The sequence below is a fragment of the Salvelinus alpinus genome, chromosome 9 (genome assembly GCF_045679555.1).
Source record: "Salvelinus alpinus chromosome 9, SLU_Salpinus.1, whole genome shotgun sequence".
NCBI classification, from domain to species: domain Eukaryota; kingdom Metazoa; phylum Chordata; class Actinopteri; order Salmoniformes; family Salmonidae; genus Salvelinus; species Salvelinus alpinus.
In genome coordinates, this window is record NC_092094.1 from 8,345,446 (window position 1) to 8,365,709 (window position 20,264).

General features: G+C 43.8%; 1 long non-coding RNA gene across 1 annotated transcript; it reads left to right on the plus strand.

Moving 5' to 3' along the window:
• Positions 1-15,926: 15,926 nt before the first annotated feature.
• On the plus strand, positions 15,927-17,286 carry LOC139584236 (uncharacterized). The gene is made up of 2 exons (XR_011676739.1): positions 15,927-16,071; positions 16,176-17,286. It is a non-coding gene; the product is annotated as an uncharacterized lncRNA (long non-coding RNA).
• The last annotated feature ends 2,978 nt before the right edge of the window (positions 17,287-20,264 follow it).

The window sequence follows — 20,264 nt, forward strand, 5'->3', positions numbered from 1 at the left end:
TACAGGGCAGGCCTATCCTTCACTTCACTGTCCTCCCATATACACGGCAAGGGGGGAAATCGGGTTACTGTAGGTTTATGACCTGCCGTATAACAGAGTGAAAATGAATAGTGAACGAGGAACAATGTGTCTATAATACGAACGGAGATATATGACAACGGAAGCTCCTGTACCGGCTGGCTGGTCAGGACTAGATGAGTTTAGGCAGGGAGGGGCTAGATGAGTTTAGGCTGGTCAGGCTGGTCAGGGCTAGATGACTTTAGGCTGGGAGGGGCTCGGCAGAAAAAAAGAATGTCGGCCAATGGGTGTCTCCACAGCCGGGCCAATGGATGTCAAGGATTCAAGAAACTGTACACACACACACACATACAGTGGGGAGAACAAGTATTTGATACACTGCCGATTTTGCAGGTTTTCCTACTTACAAAGCATGTAGAGGTCTGTCATTTTTATCATAGGTACACTTCAACTGTGAGAGACGGAATCTAAAACAAAAGTCCAGAAAATCACATTGTATGATTTTTAAGTAATTAATTTGCATTTTATTGCATGACATAAGTATTTGATCACCTACCAACCAGTAAGAATTCCGGCTCTCACAGACCTGTTAGTTTTTCTTTAAGAAGCCCTCCTGTTCTCCACTCATTACCTGTATTAACTGCACCTGTTTGAACTCGTTACCTGTATAAAAGACACCTGTCCACACACTCAATCAAACAGACTCCAACCTCTCCACAATGGCCAAGACCAGAGAGCTGTGTAAGGACATCAGGGATAAATTGTAGACCTGTACAAGGCTGGGATGGGCTACAGGACAATAGGCAAGCAGCTTGATGAGAAGGCAACAACTGTTGGCACAATTATTAGAAAATGGAAGAAGTTCAAGATGACGGTCAATCACCCTCGGTCTGGGGCTCCATGCAAGATCTCACCTCGTGGGGCATCAATGATCATGAGGAATGTGAGGGATCAGCCCAGAACTACACGGCAGGACCTGGTCAATGACCTGAAGAGAGCTGGGACCACAGTCTCAAAGAAAACCATTAGTTACACACTACGCCGTCATGGATTAAAATCCTGCAGCGCACGCAAGGTCCCCCTGCTCAAGCCAGCGCATGTCCAGGCCCGTCTGAAGTTTGCCAATGACCATCTGGATGATCCAGAGGAGGAATGGGAGAAGGTCATGTGGTCTGATGAGACAAAAATAGAGCTTTTTGCTCTAAACTCCACTCGCCGTGTTTGGAGGAATAGAAGGATGAGTACAACCCCAAGAACACCATCCCAACCGTGAAGCATGGAGGTGGAAACATCATTCTTTGGGGATGCTTTTCTGCAAAGGGGACAGGACGACTGCACCGTATTGAGGGGAGGATGGATGGGGCCATGTATCGCGAGATCTACACCAACAACCTCCTTCCCTCAGTAAGAGCATTGAAGATGGGTCGTGGCTGGGTCTTCCAGCATGACAACGACCCGAAACACACAGCCAGGGCAACTAAGGAGTGGCTCCGTAAGAAGCATCTCAAGGTCCTGGAGTGGCCTAGCCAGTCTCCAGACCTGAACCCAATAGAAAATCTTTGGAGGGAGCCGAAAGTCCGTATTGCCCAGCGACAGCCCCGAAACCTGAAGGATCTGGAGAAGGTCTGTATGGAGGAGTGGGCCAAAATCCCTGCTGCAGTGTGTGCAAACCTGGTCAAGAACTACAGGAAACGTATGATCTCTGTAATTGCAAACTAAGGTTTCTGTACCAAATATTAAGTTCTGCTTTTCTGATGTATCAAATACTTATGTCATGCAATAAAATGCAAATTAATTACTTAAAAATCATACAATGTGATTTTCTGGATTTTTGTTTTAGATTCCGTCTCTCACAGTTGAAGTGTACCTATGATAAAAATTACAGACCTCTACATGCTTTGTAAGTAGGAAAACCTGCAAAATCATCAGTGTATCAAATACTTGTTCTCCCCACTGTACATACATATATATATATATATACAGTTGATGTTGGAAGTTTACGTACACCTTAGCCAAATACATTTAAACTCAGTTTTTCACAATTCCTGACATTTAATCCTAGTAAAAATTCCCCGTCTTAGGTTAGTTAGGATCACCACTTTATTTTAAGAATGTGAAATGTCAGAATAATAGTTGAGAGAATTATTTATTTCAGCTTTTATTTCTTTCATCACATTCCCAGTGGGTCAGAAGTTTACATACAGTCAATTAGTATTTGGTAGCATTGCCTTTAAATTGTTTAACTTGGGTCAAACGTGTCGGGTAGCCTTCCACAAGCTTCCCACAATAAGTTGGGTGAATTTTGGCCCATTCCTCCTGACAGAACTGGTGTAACTGAGTCAGGTTTGTAGGCCTCCTTGCTCGCACACGCTTTTTCAGTTCTGCCCACAAATGTTCTATGGGATTGAGGTCAGGGCTTTGTGATGGCCACTCCAATACCTTGACTTTGTTGTCCTTAAGCCATTTTGCCACAACTTTGGAAGTATGCTTGGGGTCATTGTCATTTCAGGTTAGGTCGATATAGAACTCGTTTTTCTGTGGATATAGAAATTTTTGTACCTGTTTCCTCCAGCATCTTCACAAGGTCCTTTGCTGTTGTTCTGGGATTGATTTGCACTTTTCGCACCAAAGTACGTTCATCTCTAGGAGACAGAACGCGTCTCCTTCCTGAGCGGTATGACGGCTGCGTGGTCCCATGGTGTTTATACTTGCGTACTATTGTTTGTACAGATGAACGTGGTACCTTCAGGCGTTTGGAAATTGCTCCCAAGGATGAACCAGACTTGTGGAGGGCTACAATTTTTTTTTAGGTCTTGGCTGATTTCTTTTGATTTTCCCATGATGTCAAGCAAAGGGGCACTGAGTTTGAAGGTAGGCCTTGAAATACATCCACAGGTACACCTCCAATTGACTCAAATGATGTCAATTAGGCTATCAAGAAGCTTCTAATGCCATGACATCATGTTCTGGAATGTTCCAAGCTGTTTAAAGGCACAGTCAACTTAGTGTATGTTTACTTCTGACCCACTGGAATTGTGATTCAGTGAATTATAAGTGAAATAATCTGTCTGTAAACAATTGTTGGGAAAAATACTTGTGTCATGAACAAAGTAGATGTCCTAACCGACTTGACAAAACTCTAGTTTGTTAACAAGAAATGTGTGGAGTGGTTGAAAAACAAGTTTTAATGACTCCAACCTAAGTGTATGTAAACTTACGACTTCAACTGTATATATCAAAAGTTTGCGGTCACTTAGAAGTGTCGTTGTTTTCCATTCAAACAGACATGAAATGAGTTGCAAAATGAATAGGAAACATAGTCAAGACGTTGACAAGGTTATAAATAATGATTTTTAATTGAAATAATAATTGTCCTTTGCTTTCATCAAAGAATCCTCCATTTGCAGCAATTACAGCCTTGCAGACCTTTGGCATTCTAGTTGTCAATTTGTTGAGGTAATCTGAAGAGATTTCACCCCATGCTTCCTGAAGCACCTTCCACAAGTTCGATTGGCTTGATGGGCACTTCTTACGTACCATACGGTCAAGCTGCTCCCACAACAGCTCAATAGGGTTGAGATCCGGTGACTGTGCTGGCCACTCCATTATACACAGAATACCAGCTGACTGCTTCTTCCCTAGTTATTGCATAGTTTGGAGCTGTGCTTTGGGTCATTGTCCGGTTGTAGGAGGAAATTGGCTCCAATTAAGTGCCGTCCACAGGGTATGGCATGGCGTTGCAAAATGGAGTGATAGCCTTCCTTCTTCAAGATCCCTTTCACCCTGTACAAATCTCCCACTTTATCACCACCAAAGCACCCCCAGACCATCACATTGCCTCCACCATGCTTGACAGATGATGTCAAACACTCCTCCAGCATCTTTTCATTTTTTTCTGCATCTCACTGATGTTCTTCTTTGTGATCCGAACACCTCAAACTTAGATTCGTCTGTCCATAAAAAAAAATGTCCAATCTTCCTCTGTCCAGTGTCTGTGTTGTTTTGCCCATCTTAATCATTTATTTTTATTGGCCAGTCTGAGATATGGCTTTTTCTTTGCAACTCTGCCTAGAAGGCCAGCATCCCGGAGTCGCCTCTTCACTGTTGACGTTGAGACTGGTGTTTTGTGGGTACTATTTAATGAAGCTGCCACTTGTCAAGAGTGCGGAAAGCTGTCATCAAGGCAAAGGGTGGCTACATTGAAGAATCTCAAATATAAAATATATTTTGATTTGTTTAACACTTTTTTGGTTACTACATGATTCCATATGTGTTATTTCATAGTTTTGATGTCTTCACTATTATTCTACAATGTAGAAAATAGTTTTAAAAAATTAAGAAAAACCCTTGAATGAGTAGGTGTTTCCAAACGTTTGACTGGTACTGTATAAATACACTGCTCAAAAAAATAAAGGGAACACTTAAACAACACAATGTAACTCCAAGTCAATCACACTTCTGTGAAATCAAACTGTCCACTTAGGAAGCAACACTGATTGACAATACATTTCAAATGCTGTTGTGCAAATGGAATAGACAGAAGTTGGAAATTATAGGCAATTAGCAAGACACCCCCAATAAAGGAGTGATTCTGCAGGTGGTGACCACAGACCACTTCTCAGTTCCTATGCTTCCTGGCTGATGTTTTGGTCACTTTTGAATGCTGGCGGCGCTTTCACTCTAGTGGTAGCATGAGACGGAGTCTACAACCCACACAAGTGGCTCAGGTAGTGCAGCTCATCCAGGATGGCACATCAATGCGAGCTGTGGCAAGAAGGTTTGCTGTGTCTGTCAGCGTAGTGTCCAGAGCATGGAGGCGCTACCAGGAGACAGGCCAGTACATCAGGAGACGTGGAGGAGGCCGTAGGAGGGCAACAACCCAGCAGCAGGACCGCTACCCCCGCCTTTGTGCAAGGAGGAGCACTGCCAGAGCCCTGCAAAATGACCTCCAGCAGGTCACTTCTCAGCACTGTACAGGGCAGGCCTATCCTTCACTTCACTGTCCTCCCATATACACGGCAAGGGGGGAAATCGGGTTACTGTAGGTTTATGACCTGCCGTATAACAGAGTGAAAATGAATAGTGAACGAGGAACAATGTGTCTATAATACGAACGGAGATATATGACAACGGAAGCTCCTGTACCGGCTGGCTGGTCAGGACTAGATGAGTTTAGGCAGGGAGGGGCTAGATGAGTTTAGGCTGGTCAGGCTGGTCAGGGCTAGATGACTTTAGGCTGGGAGGGGCTCGGCAGAAAAAAAGAATGTCGGCCAATGGGTGTCTCCACAGCCGGGCCAATGGATGTCAAGGATTCAAGAAACTGTACACACACACACACATACAGTGGGGAGAACAAGTATTTGATACACTGCCGATTTTGCAGGTTTTCCTACTTACAAAGCATGTAGAGGTCTGTCATTTTTATCATAGGTACACTTCAACTGTGAGAGACGGAATCTAAAACAAAAGTCCAGAAAATCACATTGTATGATTTTTAAGTAATTAATTTGCATTTTATTGCATGACATAAGTATTTGATCACCTACCAACCAGTAAGAATTCCGGCTCTCACAGACCTGTTAGTTTTTCTTTAAGAAGCCCTCCTGTTCTCCACTCATTACCTGTATTAACTGCACCTGTTTGAACTCGTTACCTGTATAAAAGACACCTGTCCACACACTCAATCAAACAGACTCCAACCTCTCCACAATGGCCAAGACCAGAGAGCTGTGTAAGGACATCAGGGATAAATTGTAGACCTGTACAAGGCTGGGATGGGCTACAGGACAATAGGCAAGCAGCTTGATGAGAAGGCAACAACTGTTGGCACAATTATTAGAAAATGGAAGAAGTTCAAGATGACGGTCAATCACCCTCGGTCTGGGGCTCCATGCAAGATCTCACCTCGTGGGGCATCAATGATCATGAGGAATGTGAGGGATCAGCCCAGAACTACACGGCAGGACCTGGTCAATGACCTGAAGAGAGCTGGGACCACAGTCTCAAAGAAAACCATTAGTTACACACTACGCCGTCATGGATTAAAATCCTGCAGCGCACGCAAGGTCCCCCTGCTCAAGCCAGCGCATGTCCAGGCCCGTCTGAAGTTTGCCAATGACCATCTGGATGATCCAGAGGAGGAATGGGAGAAGGTCATGTGGTCTGATGAGACAAAAATAGAGCTTTTTGCTCTAAACTCCACTCGCCGTGTTTGGAGGAATAGAAGGATGAGTACAACCCCAAGAACACCATCCCAACCGTGAAGCATGGAGGTGGAAACATCATTCTTTGGGGATGCTTTTCTGCAAAGGGGACAGGACGACTGCACCGTATTGAGGGGAGGATGGATGGGGCCATGTATCGCGAGATCTACACCAACAACCTCCTTCCCTCAGTAAGAGCATTGAAGATGGGTCGTGGCTGGGTCTTCCAGCATGACAACGACCCGAAACACACAGCCAGGGCAACTAAGGAGTGGCTCCGTAAGAAGCATCTCAAGGTCCTGGAGTGGCCTAGCCAGTCTCCAGACCTGAACCCAATAGAAAATCTTTGGAGGGAGCCGAAAGTCCGTATTGCCCAGCGACAGCCCCGAAACCTGAAGGATCTGGAGAAGGTCTGTATGGAGGAGTGGGCCAAAATCCCTGCTGCAGTGTGTGCAAACCTGGTCAAGAACTACAGGAAACGTATGATCTCTGTAATTGCAAACTAAGGTTTCTGTACCAAATATTAAGTTCTGCTTTTCTGATGTATCAAATACTTATGTCATGCAATAAAATGCAAATTAATTACTTAAAAATCATACAATGTGATTTTCTGGATTTTTGTTTTAGATTCCGTCTCTCACAGTTGAAGTGTACCTATGATAAAAATTACAGACCTCTACATGCTTTGTAAGTAGGAAAACCTGCAAAATCATCAGTGTATCAAATACTTGTTCTCCCCACTGTACATACATATATATATATATATACAGTTGATGTTGGAAGTTTACGTACACCTTAGCCAAATACATTTAAACTCAGTTTTTCACAATTCCTGACATTTAATCCTAGTAAAAATTCCCCGTCTTAGGTTAGTTAGGATCACCACTTTATTTTAAGAATGTGAAATGTCAGAATAATAGTTGAGAGAATTATTTATTTCAGCTTTTATTTCTTTCATCACATTCCCAGTGGGTCAGAAGTTTACATACAGTCAATTAGTATTTGGTAGCATTGCCTTTAAATTGTTTAACTTGGGTCAAACGTGTCGGGTAGCCTTCCACAAGCTTCCCACAATAAGTTGGGTGAATTTTGGCCCATTCCTCCTGACAGAACTGGTGTAACTGAGTCAGGTTTGTAGGCCTCCTTGCTCGCACACGCTTTTTCAGTTCTGCCCACAAATGTTCTATGGGATTGAGGTCAGGGCTTTGTGATGGCCACTCCAATACCTTGACTTTGTTGTCCTTAAGCCATTTTGCCACAACTTTGGAAGTATGCTTGGGGTCATTGTCATTTCAGGTTAGGTCGATATAGAACTCGTTTTTCTGTGGATATAGAAATTTTTGTACCTGTTTCCTCCAGCATCTTCACAAGGTCCTTTGCTGTTGTTCTGGGATTGATTTGCACTTTTCGCACCAAAGTACGTTCATCTCTAGGAGACAGAACGCGTCTCCTTCCTGAGCGGTATGACGGCTGCGTGGTCCCATGGTGTTTATACTTGCGTACTATTGTTTGTACAGATGAACGTGGTACCTTCAGGCGTTTGGAAATTGCTCCCAAGGATGAACCAGACTTGTGGAGGGCTACAATTTTTTTTTAGGTCTTGGCTGATTTCTTTTGATTTTCCCATGATGTCAAGCAAAGGGGCACTGAGTTTGAAGGTAGGCCTTGAAATACATCCACAGGTACACCTCCAATTGACTCAAATGATGTCAATTAGGCTATCAAGAAGCTTCTAATGCCATGACATCATGTTCTGGAATGTTCCAAGCTGTTTAAAGGCACAGTCAACTTAGTGTATGTTTACTTCTGACCCACTGGAATTGTGATTCAGTGAATTATAAGTGAAATAATCTGTCTGTAAACAATTGTTGGGAAAAATACTTGTGTCATGAACAAAGTAGATGTCCTAACCGACTTGACAAAACTCTAGTTTGTTAACAAGAAATGTGTGGAGTGGTTGAAAAACAAGTTTTAATGACTCCAACCTAAGTGTATGTAAACTTACGACTTCAACTGTATATATCAAAAGTTTGCGGTCACTTAGAAGTGTCGTTGTTTTCCATTCAAACAGACATGAAATGAGTTGCAAAATGAATAGGAAACATAGTCAAGACGTTGACAAGGTTATAAATAATGATTTTTAATTGAAATAATAATTGTCCTTTGCTTTCATCAAAGAATCCTCCATTTGCAGCAATTACAGCCTTGCAGACCTTTGGCATTCTAGTTGTCAATTTGTTGAGGTAATCTGAAGAGATTTCACCCCATGCTTCCTGAAGCACCTTCCACAAGTTCGATTGGCTTGATGGGCACTTCTTACGTACCATACGGTCAAGCTGCTCCCACAACAGCTCAATAGGGTTGAGATCCGGTGACTGTGCTGGCCACTCCATTATACACAGAATACCAGCTGACTGCTTCTTCCCTAGTTATTGCATAGTTTGGAGCTGTGCTTTGGGTCATTGTCCGGTTGTAGGAGGAAATTGGCTCCAATTAAGTGCCGTCCACAGGGTATGGCATGGCGTTGCAAAATGGAGTGATAGCCTTCCTTCTTCAAGATCCCTTTCACCCTGTACAAATCTCCCACTTTATCACCACCAAAGCACCCCCAGACCATCACATTGCCTCCACCATGCTTGACAGATGATGTCAAACACTCCTCCAGCATCTTTTCATTTTTTTCTGCATCTCACTGATGTTCTTCTTTGTGATCCGAACACCTCAAACTTAGATTCGTCTGTCCATAAAAAAAAATGTCCAATCTTCCTCTGTCCAGTGTCTGTGTTGTTTTGCCCATCTTAATCATTTATTTTTATTGGCCAGTCTGAGATATGGCTTTTTCTTTGCAACTCTGCCTAGAAGGCCAGCATCCCGGAGTCGCCTCTTCACTGTTGACGTTGAGACTGGTGTTTTGTGGGTACTATTTAATGAAGCTGCCACTTGTCAAGAGTGCGGAAAGCTGTCATCAAGGCAAAGGGTGGCTACATTGAAGAATCTCAAATATAAAATATATTTTGATTTGTTTAACACTTTTTTGGTTACTACATGATTCCATATGTGTTATTTCATAGTTTTGATGTCTTCACTATTATTCTACAATGTAGAAAATAGTTTTAAAAAATTAAGAAAAACCCTTGAATGAGTAGGTGTTTCCAAACGTTTGACTGGTACTGTATAAATACACTGCTCAAAAAAATAAAGGGAACACTTAAACAACACAATGTAACTCCAAGTCAATCACACTTCTGTGAAATCAAACTGTCCACTTAGGAAGCAACACTGATTGACAATACATTTCAAATGCTGTTGTGCAAATGGAATAGACAGAAGTTGGAAATTATAGGCAATTAGCAAGACACCCCCAATAAAGGAGTGATTCTGCAGGTGGTGACCACAGACCACTTCTCAGTTCCTATGCTTCCTGGCTGATGTTTTGGTCACTTTTGAATGCTGGCGGCGCTTTCACTCTAGTGGTAGCATGAGACGGAGTCTACAACCCACACAAGTGGCTCAGGTAGTGCAGCTCATCCAGGATGGCACATCAATGCGAGCTGTGGCAAGAAGGTTTGCTGTGTCTGTCAGCGTAGTGTCCAGAGCATGGAGGCGCTACCAGGAGACAGGCCAGTACATCAGGAGACGTGGAGGAGGCCGTAGGAGGGCAACAACCCAGCAGCAGGACCGCTACCCCCGCCTTTGTGCAAGGAGGAGCACTGCCAGAGCCCTGCAAAATGACCTCCAGCAGGTCACTTCTCAGCACTGTACAGGGCAGGCCTATCCTTCACTTCACTGTCCTCCCATATACACGGCAAGGGGGGAAATCGGGTTACTGTAGGTTTATGACCTGCCGTATAACAGAGTGAAAATGAATAGTGAACGAGGAACAATGTGTCTATAATACGAACGGAGATATATGACAACGGAAGCTCCTGTACCGGCTGGCTGGTCAGGACTAGATGAGTTTAGGCAGGGAGGGGCTAGATGAGTTTAGGCTGGTCAGGCTGGTCAGGGCTAGATGACTTTAGGCTGGGAGGGGCTCGGCAGAAAAAAAGAATGTCGGCCAATGGGTGTCTCCACAGCCGGGCCAATGGATGTCAAGGATTCAAGAAACTGTACACACACACACACATACAGTGGGGAGAACAAGTATTTGATACACTGCCGATTTTGCAGGTTTTCCTACTTACAAAGCATGTAGAGGTCTGTCATTTTTATCATAGGTACACTTCAACTGTGAGAGACGGAATCTAAAACAAAAGTCCAGAAAATCACATTGTATGATTTTTAAGTAATTAATTTGCATTTTATTGCATGACATAAGTATTTGATCACCTACCAACCAGTAAGAATTCCGGCTCTCACAGACCTGTTAGTTTTTCTTTAAGAAGCCCTCCTGTTCTCCACTCATTACCTGTATTAACTGCACCTGTTTGAACTCGTTACCTGTATAAAAGACACCTGTCCACACACTCAATCAAACAGACTCCAACCTCTCCACAATGGCCAAGACCAGAGAGCTGTGTAAGGACATCAGGGATAAATTGTAGACCTGTACAAGGCTGGGATGGGCTACAGGACAATAGGCAAGCAGCTTGATGAGAAGGCAACAACTGTTGGCACAATTATTAGAAAATGGAAGAAGTTCAAGATGACGGTCAATCACCCTCGGTCTGGGGCTCCATGCAAGATCTCACCTCGTGGGGCATCAATGATCATGAGGAATGTGAGGGATCAGCCCAGAACTACACGGCAGGACCTGGTCAATGACCTGAAGAGAGCTGGGACCACAGTCTCAAAGAAAACCATTAGTTACACACTACGCCGTCATGGATTAAAATCCTGCAGCGCACGCAAGGTCCCCCTGCTCAAGCCAGCGCATGTCCAGGCCCGTCTGAAGTTTGCCAATGACCATCTGGATGATCCAGAGGAGGAATGGGAGAAGGTCATGTGGTCTGATGAGACAAAAATAGAGCTTTTTGCTCTAAACTCCACTCGCCGTGTTTGGAGGAATAGAAGGATGAGTACAACCCCAAGAACACCATCCCAACCGTGAAGCATGGAGGTGGAAACATCATTCTTTGGGGATGCTTTTCTGCAAAGGGGACAGGACGACTGCACCGTATTGAGGGGAGGATGGATGGGGCCATGTATCGCGAGATCTACACCAACAACCTCCTTCCCTCAGTAAGAGCATTGAAGATGGGTCGTGGCTGGGTCTTCCAGCATGACAACGACCCGAAACACACAGCCAGGGCAACTAAGGAGTGGCTCCGTAAGAAGCATCTCAAGGTCCTGGAGTGGCCTAGCCAGTCTCCAGACCTGAACCCAATAGAAAATCTTTGGAGGGAGCCGAAAGTCCGTATTGCCCAGCGACAGCCCCGAAACCTGAAGGATCTGGAGAAGGTCTGTATGGAGGAGTGGGCCAAAATCCCTGCTGCAGTGTGTGCAAACCTGGTCAAGAACTACAGGAAACGTATGATCTCTGTAATTGCAAACTAAGGTTTCTGTACCAAATATTAAGTTCTGCTTTTCTGATGTATCAAATACTTATGTCATGCAATAAAATGCAAATTAATTACTTAAAAATCATACAATGTGATTTTCTGGATTTTTGTTTTAGATTCCGTCTCTCACAGTTGAAGTGTACCTATGATAAAAATTACAGACCTCTACATGCTTTGTAAGTAGGAAAACCTGCAAAATCATCAGTGTATCAAATACTTGTTCTCCCCACTGTACATACATATATATATATATATACAGTTGATGTTGGAAGTTTACGTACACCTTAGCCAAATACATTTAAACTCAGTTTTTCACAATTCCTGACATTTAATCCTAGTAAAAATTCCCCGTCTTAGGTTAGTTAGGATCACCACTTTATTTTAAGAATGTGAAATGTCAGAATAATAGTTGAGAGAATTATTTATTTCAGCTTTTATTTCTTTCATCACATTCCCAGTGGGTCAGAAGTTTACATACAGTCAATTAGTATTTGGTAGCATTGCCTTTAAATTGTTTAACTTGGGTCAAACGTGTCGGGTAGCCTTCCACAAGCTTCCCACAATAAGTTGGGTGAATTTTGGCCCATTCCTCCTGACAGAACTGGTGTAACTGAGTCAGGTTTGTAGGCCTCCTTGCTCGCACACGCTTTTTCAGTTCTGCCCACAAATGTTCTATGGGATTGAGGTCAGGGCTTTGTGATGGCCACTCCAATACCTTGACTTTGTTGTCCTTAAGCCATTTTGCCACAACTTTGGAAGTATGCTTGGGGTCATTGTCATTTCAGGTTAGGTCGATATAGAACTCGTTTTTCTGTGGATATAGAAATTTTTGTACCTGTTTCCTCCAGCATCTTCACAAGGTCCTTTGCTGTTGTTCTGGGATTGATTTGCACTTTTCGCACCAAAGTACGTTCATCTCTAGGAGACAGAACGCGTCTCCTTCCTGAGCGGTATGACGGCTGCGTGGTCCCATGGTGTTTATACTTGCGTACTATTGTTTGTACAGATGAACGTGGTACCTTCAGGCGTTTGGAAATTGCTCCCAAGGATGAACCAGACTTGTGGAGGGCTACAATTCTTTTTTAGGTCTTGGCTGATTTCTTTTGATTTTCCCATGATGTCAAGCAAAGGGGCACTGAGTTTGAAGGTAGGCCTTGAAATACATCCACAGGTACACCTCCAATTGACTCAAATGATGTCAATTAGGCTATCAAGAAGCTTCTAATGCCATGACATCATGTTCTGGAATGTTCCAAGCTGTTTAAAGGCACAGTCAACTTAGTGTATGTTTACTTCTGACCCACTGGAATTGTGATTCAGTGAATTATAAGTGAAATAATCTGTCTGTAAACAATTGTTGGGAAAAATACTTGTGTCATGAACAAAGTAGATGTCCTAACCGACTTGACAAAACTCTAGTTTGTTAACAAGAAATGTGTGGAGTGGTTGAAAAACAAGTTTTAATGACTCCAACCTAAGTGTATGTAAACTTACGACTTCAACTGTATATATCAAAAGTTTGCGGTCACTTAGAAGTGTCGTTGTTTTCCATTCAAACAGACATGAAATGAGTTGCAAAATGAATAGGAAACATAGTCAAGACGTTGACAAGGTTATAAATAATGATTTTTAATTGAAATAATAATTGTCCTTTGCTTTCATCAAAGAATCCTCCATTTGCAGCAATTACAGCCTTGCAGACCTTTGGCATTCTAGTTGTCAATTTGTTGAGGTAATCTGAAGAGATTTCACCCCATGCTTCCTGAAGCACCTTCCACAAGTTCGATTGGCTTGATGGGCACTTCTTACGTACCATACGGTCAAGCTGCTCCCACAACAGCTCAATAGGGTTGAGATCCGGTGACTGTGCTGGCCACTCCATTATACACAGAATACCAGCTGACTGCTTCTTCCCTAGTTATTGCATAGTTTGGAGCTGTGCTTTGGGTCATTGTCCGGTTGTAGGAGGAAATTGGCTCCAATTAAGTGCCGTCCACAGGGTATGGCATGGCGTTGCAAAATGGAGTGATAGCCTTCCTTCTTCAAGATCCCTTTTACCCTGTACAAATCTCCCACTTTATCACCACCAAAGCACCCCCAGACCATCACATTGCCTCCACCATGCTTGACAGATGATGTCAAACACTCCTCCAGCATCTTTTCATTTTTTTCTGCATCTCACTGATGTTCTTCTTTGTGATCCGAACACCTCAAACTTAGATTCGTCTGTCCATAAAAAAAAATGTCCAATCTTCCTCTGTCCAGTGTCTGTGTTGTTTTGCCCATCTTAATCATTTATTTTTATTGGCCAGTCTGAGATATGGCTTTTTCTTTGCAACTCTGCCTAGAAGGCCAGCATCCCGGAGTCGCCTCTTCACTGTTGACGTTGAGACTGGTGTTTTGTGGGTACTATTTAATGAAGCTGCCACTTGTCAAGAGTGCGGAAAGCTGTCATCAAGGCAAAGGGTGGCTACATTGAAGAATCTCAAATATAAAATATATTTTGATTTGTTTAACACTTTTTTGGTTACTACATGATTCCATATGTGTTATTTCATAGTTTTGATGTCTTCACTATTATTCTACAATGTAGAAAATAGTTTTAAAAAATTAAGAAAAACCCTTGAATGAGTAGGTGTTTCCAAACGTTTGACTGGTACTGTATAAATACACTGCTCAAAAAAATAAAGGGAACACTTAAACAACACAATGTAACTCCAAGTCAATCACACTTCTGTGAAATCAAACTGTCCACTTAGGAAGCAACACTGATTGACAATACATTTCAAATGCTGTTGTGCAAATGGAATAGACAGAAGTTGGAAATTATAGGCAATTAGCAAGACACCCCCAATAAAGGAGTGATTCTGCAGGTGGTGACCACAGACCACTTCTCAGTTCCTATGCTTCCTGGCTGATGTTTTGGTCACTTTTGAATGCTGGCGGCGCTTTCACTCTAGTGGTAGCATGAGACGGAGTCTACAACCCACACAAGTGGCTCAGGTAGTGCAGCTCATCCAGGATGGCACATCAATGCGAGCTGTGGCAAGAAGGTTTGCTGTGTCTGTCAGCGTAGTGTCCAGAGCATGGAGGCGCTACCAGGAGACAGGCCAGTACATCAGGAGACGTGGAGGAGGCCGTAGGAGGGCAACAACCCAGCAGCAGGACCGCTACCCCCGCCTTTGTGCAAGGAGGAGCACTGCCAGAGCCCTGCAAAATGGCCTCCAGCAGGTCACAAATGTGCATGTGTCTGCTCAGACTCCATGAGGGTGGTATGAGGGCCCGACGTCCACAGGTGGGGGTTGTGCTTACAGCCCAACACCGTGCAGGACGTTTGGCATTTGCCAGAGAACACCAAGATTGGCAAATTCGCCACTGGCGCCCTGTGCTCTTCACAGATGAAAGCAGGTTCACACTGAGCACATGAGCACATGTGACAGACGTGACAGAGTCTGGAGAAGCCGTGGAGAACGTTCTGCTGCCTGCAACATCCTCCAGCATGACCGGTTTGGCGGTGGGTCAGTCATGATGTGGGGTGGCATTTCATTGTGGGGCCGCACAGCCCTCCATGTGCTCGCCAGAGGTAGCCTGACTGCCATTAGGTACCGAGATGAGATCCTCAGACCCCTTGTGAGACCATATGCTGACACATGCACATTTGTGGCCTGCTGGAGGTCATTTTGCAGGGCTCTGGCAGTGCTTCTCCTTGCACAAAGGCGGGGGTAGCGGTCCTGCTGCTGGGTTGTTGCCCTCCTACGGCCTCCTCCACGTCTCCTGATGTACTGGCCTGTCTCCTGGTAGCGCCTCCATGCTCTGGACACTACGCTGACAGACACAGCAAACCTTCTTGCCACAGCTCGCATTGATGTGCCATCCTGGATGAGCTGCACTACCTGAGCCACTTGTGTGGGTTGTAGACTCCGTCTCATGCTACCACTAGAGTGAAAGCACCGCCAGCATTCAAAAGTGACCAAAACATCAGCCAGGAAGCATAGGAACTGAGAAGTGGTCTGTGGTCACCACCTGCAGAACCACTCCTTTATTGGGGGTGTCTTGCTAATTGCCTATAATTTCCACCTTTTGTCTATTCCATTTGCACAACAGCATGTGAAATTTATTGTCAATCAGTGTTGCTTCCTAAGTGGACAGTTTGATTTCACAGAAGTATATTTGACTTGGAGTTACATTGTGTTCTTTAAGTGTTCCCTTTATTTTTTTGAGCAGTGTATTTATACACACACACACACACACACACACACACTCACAACTGACACACACACACCCTTTCTTCACACATGCTCTGTTTCATGTCTCCTCAGAGTGTTACCACAGAAGAGGCTGAAGCGGAGGTAAGCATTACATATTAAGAGCTGATCCTGTCAATGTCCCTACAGTCTGCCACACCGGAGAGGTCATGTTTACAATGTCACATCTTTTCCCTCTTTTTCCCCAGTCTGTAAGGATTCCTCTGTAGCTGTAGGGTCAGAGTACCTCTGTAGCTGTAGGGTTAGGATTATGTTGTAGCTGTAGGGATAGGATTACTCTGTAGCTGTAGGGTTAGGATTCCTCTGTAGCTGTAGGGTTATGGTCCCTCTGTAGCTGTAGGGTTAGAGTTCCTCTGTAGCTGTAGGGTTAGGATTACTCTGTAGCTGTAGGGTTAGGATTACTCTGTAGCTGTAGGGTTAGGATTACTCTGTAGCTGTAGGGTTAGGATTCCTCTGTAGCTGTAGGGTTAGGATTCCTCTGTAGCTGTAGGGTTAGGATTACTCTGTAGCTGTAGGGTTAGGATTACTCTGTAGCTGTAGGGTTAGGATTCCTCTGTAGCTGTAGGGTTAGGATTCCTCTGTAGTTGTAGGGTTAGGATTCCTCTAGCTGTAGGGTTAGGATTCCTCTGTAGCTGGAGGGTTAGGATTCCTCTGTAGCTGTAGGGTTAGGATTCCTCTGTAGTTGTAGGGTTAGGATTCCTCTGTAGCTGTAGGTTAGGATTCCTCTGTAGCTGTAGGGTTAGGATTCCTCTGTAGCTGTAGGGTTAGGATTCCTCTGTAGCTGTAGGGTTAGGATTCCTCTGTAGCTGTAGGGTTAGGATTCCTCTGTAGCTGTAGGGTTAGGATTCCTCTGTAATTGTAGGGTTAGGATTATGTTGTAGCTGTAGGGTTCGGATTATGTTGTAGCTGTAGGGTTAGGATTCCTCTGTAGCTGTAGGGTTAGGATTTCTCTGTAGCTGTAGGGTTAGGATTATGTTGTAGCTGTAGGGTTAGGATTAATCTGTAGCTGTAGGGTTACGATTCATCTGTGGATGTAGGGTTAGGATTCATCTGTGGATGAAGGACTAAAGAAGGAAACCCCTGCTCTTAGGATGTGTGTCTACCTCTTCATTTGTCATTCCTTGAAAGGAGGAGAGGAGAAGAAGAGACCTTGGATAGAGAGACGTTCCACTGTCTTTCCTTCTTTCCTTGTGTTTTAAACCCACAGCTGCATCAGTCTGCAGTGAAACCATTTTTAAATGGTTCAGTTATTTAAATGTGTTTGTGTTATATTAAAATTGCTAAACTTGAAACGGAAAATGTGTATCGAGGATTTTACTACTAAAACTAAATGAATGGTTTGGTTGTTATACACAACTGCGTAAAGAGAGAGTCTCATTGTGTAGAAAGTAACACACAACATTTCTTGTAGACATTGTTCATCTTGTAAATATTTTTTGCAGATTCTTAACTTATTTTTTTATACCATGAAATACCGTACTTACATTTTTTGGGGGGGGAAATGTATAATAGTTGCTTGTGAAAGCACTCACATTGAAATGAAATTATGTCAAATTAAATCATATTCATCAGTTTATTAGTCCATATAATGTTGATAATGACTCCAATAATGATGATGTAATGTTGATATTGACTCCAATAATAATGATATAATGTTGATAATGTCTCCAATAATGAGGATATAATATTGATAATGGTATTGATGTTGATGATATAATGTTGATAATGACTCCAATAGTGATGATATAATGTTGATAATGGTATTGATGTTGATGATATAATGTTGATAATGGTGATGATGTTGATGACTATTCTAGAAGCTACCCATTATCTTACAGTTGCACGACATGGTGGGTTCTTATTCTTGGGTTCTCACGCTGTTCCTTTCTAATTGATAAGGTGTGTTTCCACATGACCTGCCTGACCTAGATAGAAACACATGACCTCTGAACTTCTAGCACCAGGAGACCCCGTGACCTTTGACCCCTAACTGAAGCAGAGGCAGAAGAAGATGGGGGGTGGGGGGGGGGGGGGAGGAGAGGTATGGGAAAAAAAGGGGAGGAGAGGTATGGGGGAGAGAGGAGAGGTATGGGGGAGAGGGAGGGGAGGAGAGAGAGGAGAGGTATGGGGGAGAGAGAGGAGAGGTATGAGGGAGGGGAGGAGAGAGAGGAGAGGAGAGGTATGAGAGAGGAGAGGTATGGGGGAGGAGAGAGAGGAGAGGTATGGGGGAGGAGAGAGGGGAGGAGAGGTATGGGGGGGAGAGATGGGAGGCGAGAGAGGTATGGGGGAGAGATAGGGGAGGAGAGGTATGGGGGGGAGATGGGAGGAGAGGGAAGACAAGGTGAGAATCTCAATTGGTTTTACTCGACTCCTCGAGTCCTGTCCTCTCTTCCCCGGGTCAAAGGTCATTGAGGAAACGTGGAAACAAATGTGCTTGAAGTCCAAATAGAGAGCCAACACGTGTGAAGGATGATGAAGGCCAGGGATGAAGAAGCGTCTAGCGACTTGCTGGCGCCGAGGCCCAGCGTGATGACTCAATCACGATTTATGACATTGTTTGGATGGCTGACCTATCACAGGGGTCCAACACATTTTATCTGTGGCTTTCTCCGGGGAGGGACTTTCCCATAGAACTCTGGGAGCACGGACACCGTTGGAGGTGTGAATACTGAGGAAAACTTTTATTGATGAAATGAATGTTAATGTGTGAATTAAATGGTCATGTATTGGATTGCTTCATGAAAAGAAAAAAAGAGCTATGAATGTTGTTTTATTGTACTTTAAATTCTATGGATTTACTGTTACGTGGAAACTGGTATTCTGTTCATTGAACGGCAGATAGTCCAAAGAGGGACAAGGGTGTGCTCTTTATCATACCGTGTATAGAGGTGTGGTGATTAGATTAGAGAATGAGTGTGAAGTTTTATGCCTTCTGGTTTAAATGTTTTTGGGGCCATGTGATGTGACGATGGGAAATACTGGGATTTGGTGCTCTTGGAAGAATGAAAGCTGGCATCATGGAGTCATTGTAAACCAATCTCCTGGCCTCTAGCTGTGCAGCTCTGAACTGAATCATTGCATAACGATAAACCTAGGTTTTATTTTACCAGGTAAGTTGACTGAGAACACATGCTCATTTACAGCAACGAACTGGGGAATAGTTACAAGGGGATGAATGAGCCAATTGAAAGATGGGATGATTAGGTGGCTACGATGGTATGAGGGCCAGATTGGGAATGTAGCCAGGACACCGTGGTTAACGCCTCTACTCTTACAATAAGTGCCATGGGATCTTTAGTGACCACAGAGAGTCAGGTCACTCGTTTAATGTCCCATCCGAAAGACGGCACCCTACACAGGGCAATATCCCCAATCACTGCCCTGGGGCATTTTTATATATTTTTTTTAGACCAGAGGAAAGAGTGCCTCCTACCGGTCCTCCAACACCACTTCCAGCAGCATCTGGTCTCCCATCCAGGGACCACACCTGTTCAGCTTCAGAGGCAAGCCAGCAGTGGGATGCAGGGTGGTATGCTGCTGGCTACGTTTACCTTATAGTATTCCCGAGTGGTGATGCTTCGCTACAGTACCAACGGCTGGCTCCGTTGGATAGGATTATGGACCTTCAGCATTCACACAATAATGGAGTCAGGTGGTATATTATATTATGGTCATATTCCCCATAGCCTAATTCTCTGTCATCCTCAGACCAAGTGGATTTTCATCTAATCTACACGCTTGTATGAATTGAGACTATCCTTCTCCACTCCCGCGTCATCAGTCAAATGGCGTTTACAGGGGTGGGAATTCCAAAATGAATGTATAAAGGGATTTAAAACAAATACAGCTTGTTGTGCAAGACATTTAGCAGGTAGAAGGATAAGTAGCATATTGTTTTTAAAATGTGATTATGCTTTCCTCCTTCCAGAAAACAGCTGATTCAAAGGGGTTAAGTAAAAAAAATAGACAAGTAGAAAAAAGAAAAGTAACAAATAATTAAAACAGCAGCAGTAAAATAACAAGCGAGGCTATATACAGGGGGGTACCGGTACAGAGTCAATGTGCAGGGACACCGCTTAGTCGAGGTTATTGAGGTAATATGTACATGTAGGTAGAGTTAAAGTGACTATGCATACATAATAAACAGAGAGTTGCAGCAGTGTAAAAGAGGGGTCTGGGTAGCCCTTTGATTAGCTGTTCAGGGGCTTGGGGGTAGAACCCTCTAAGAAGGGGTCTTCCTCTGACACCGCCTGGTATAGAGGTCCTGGATGGCAGGA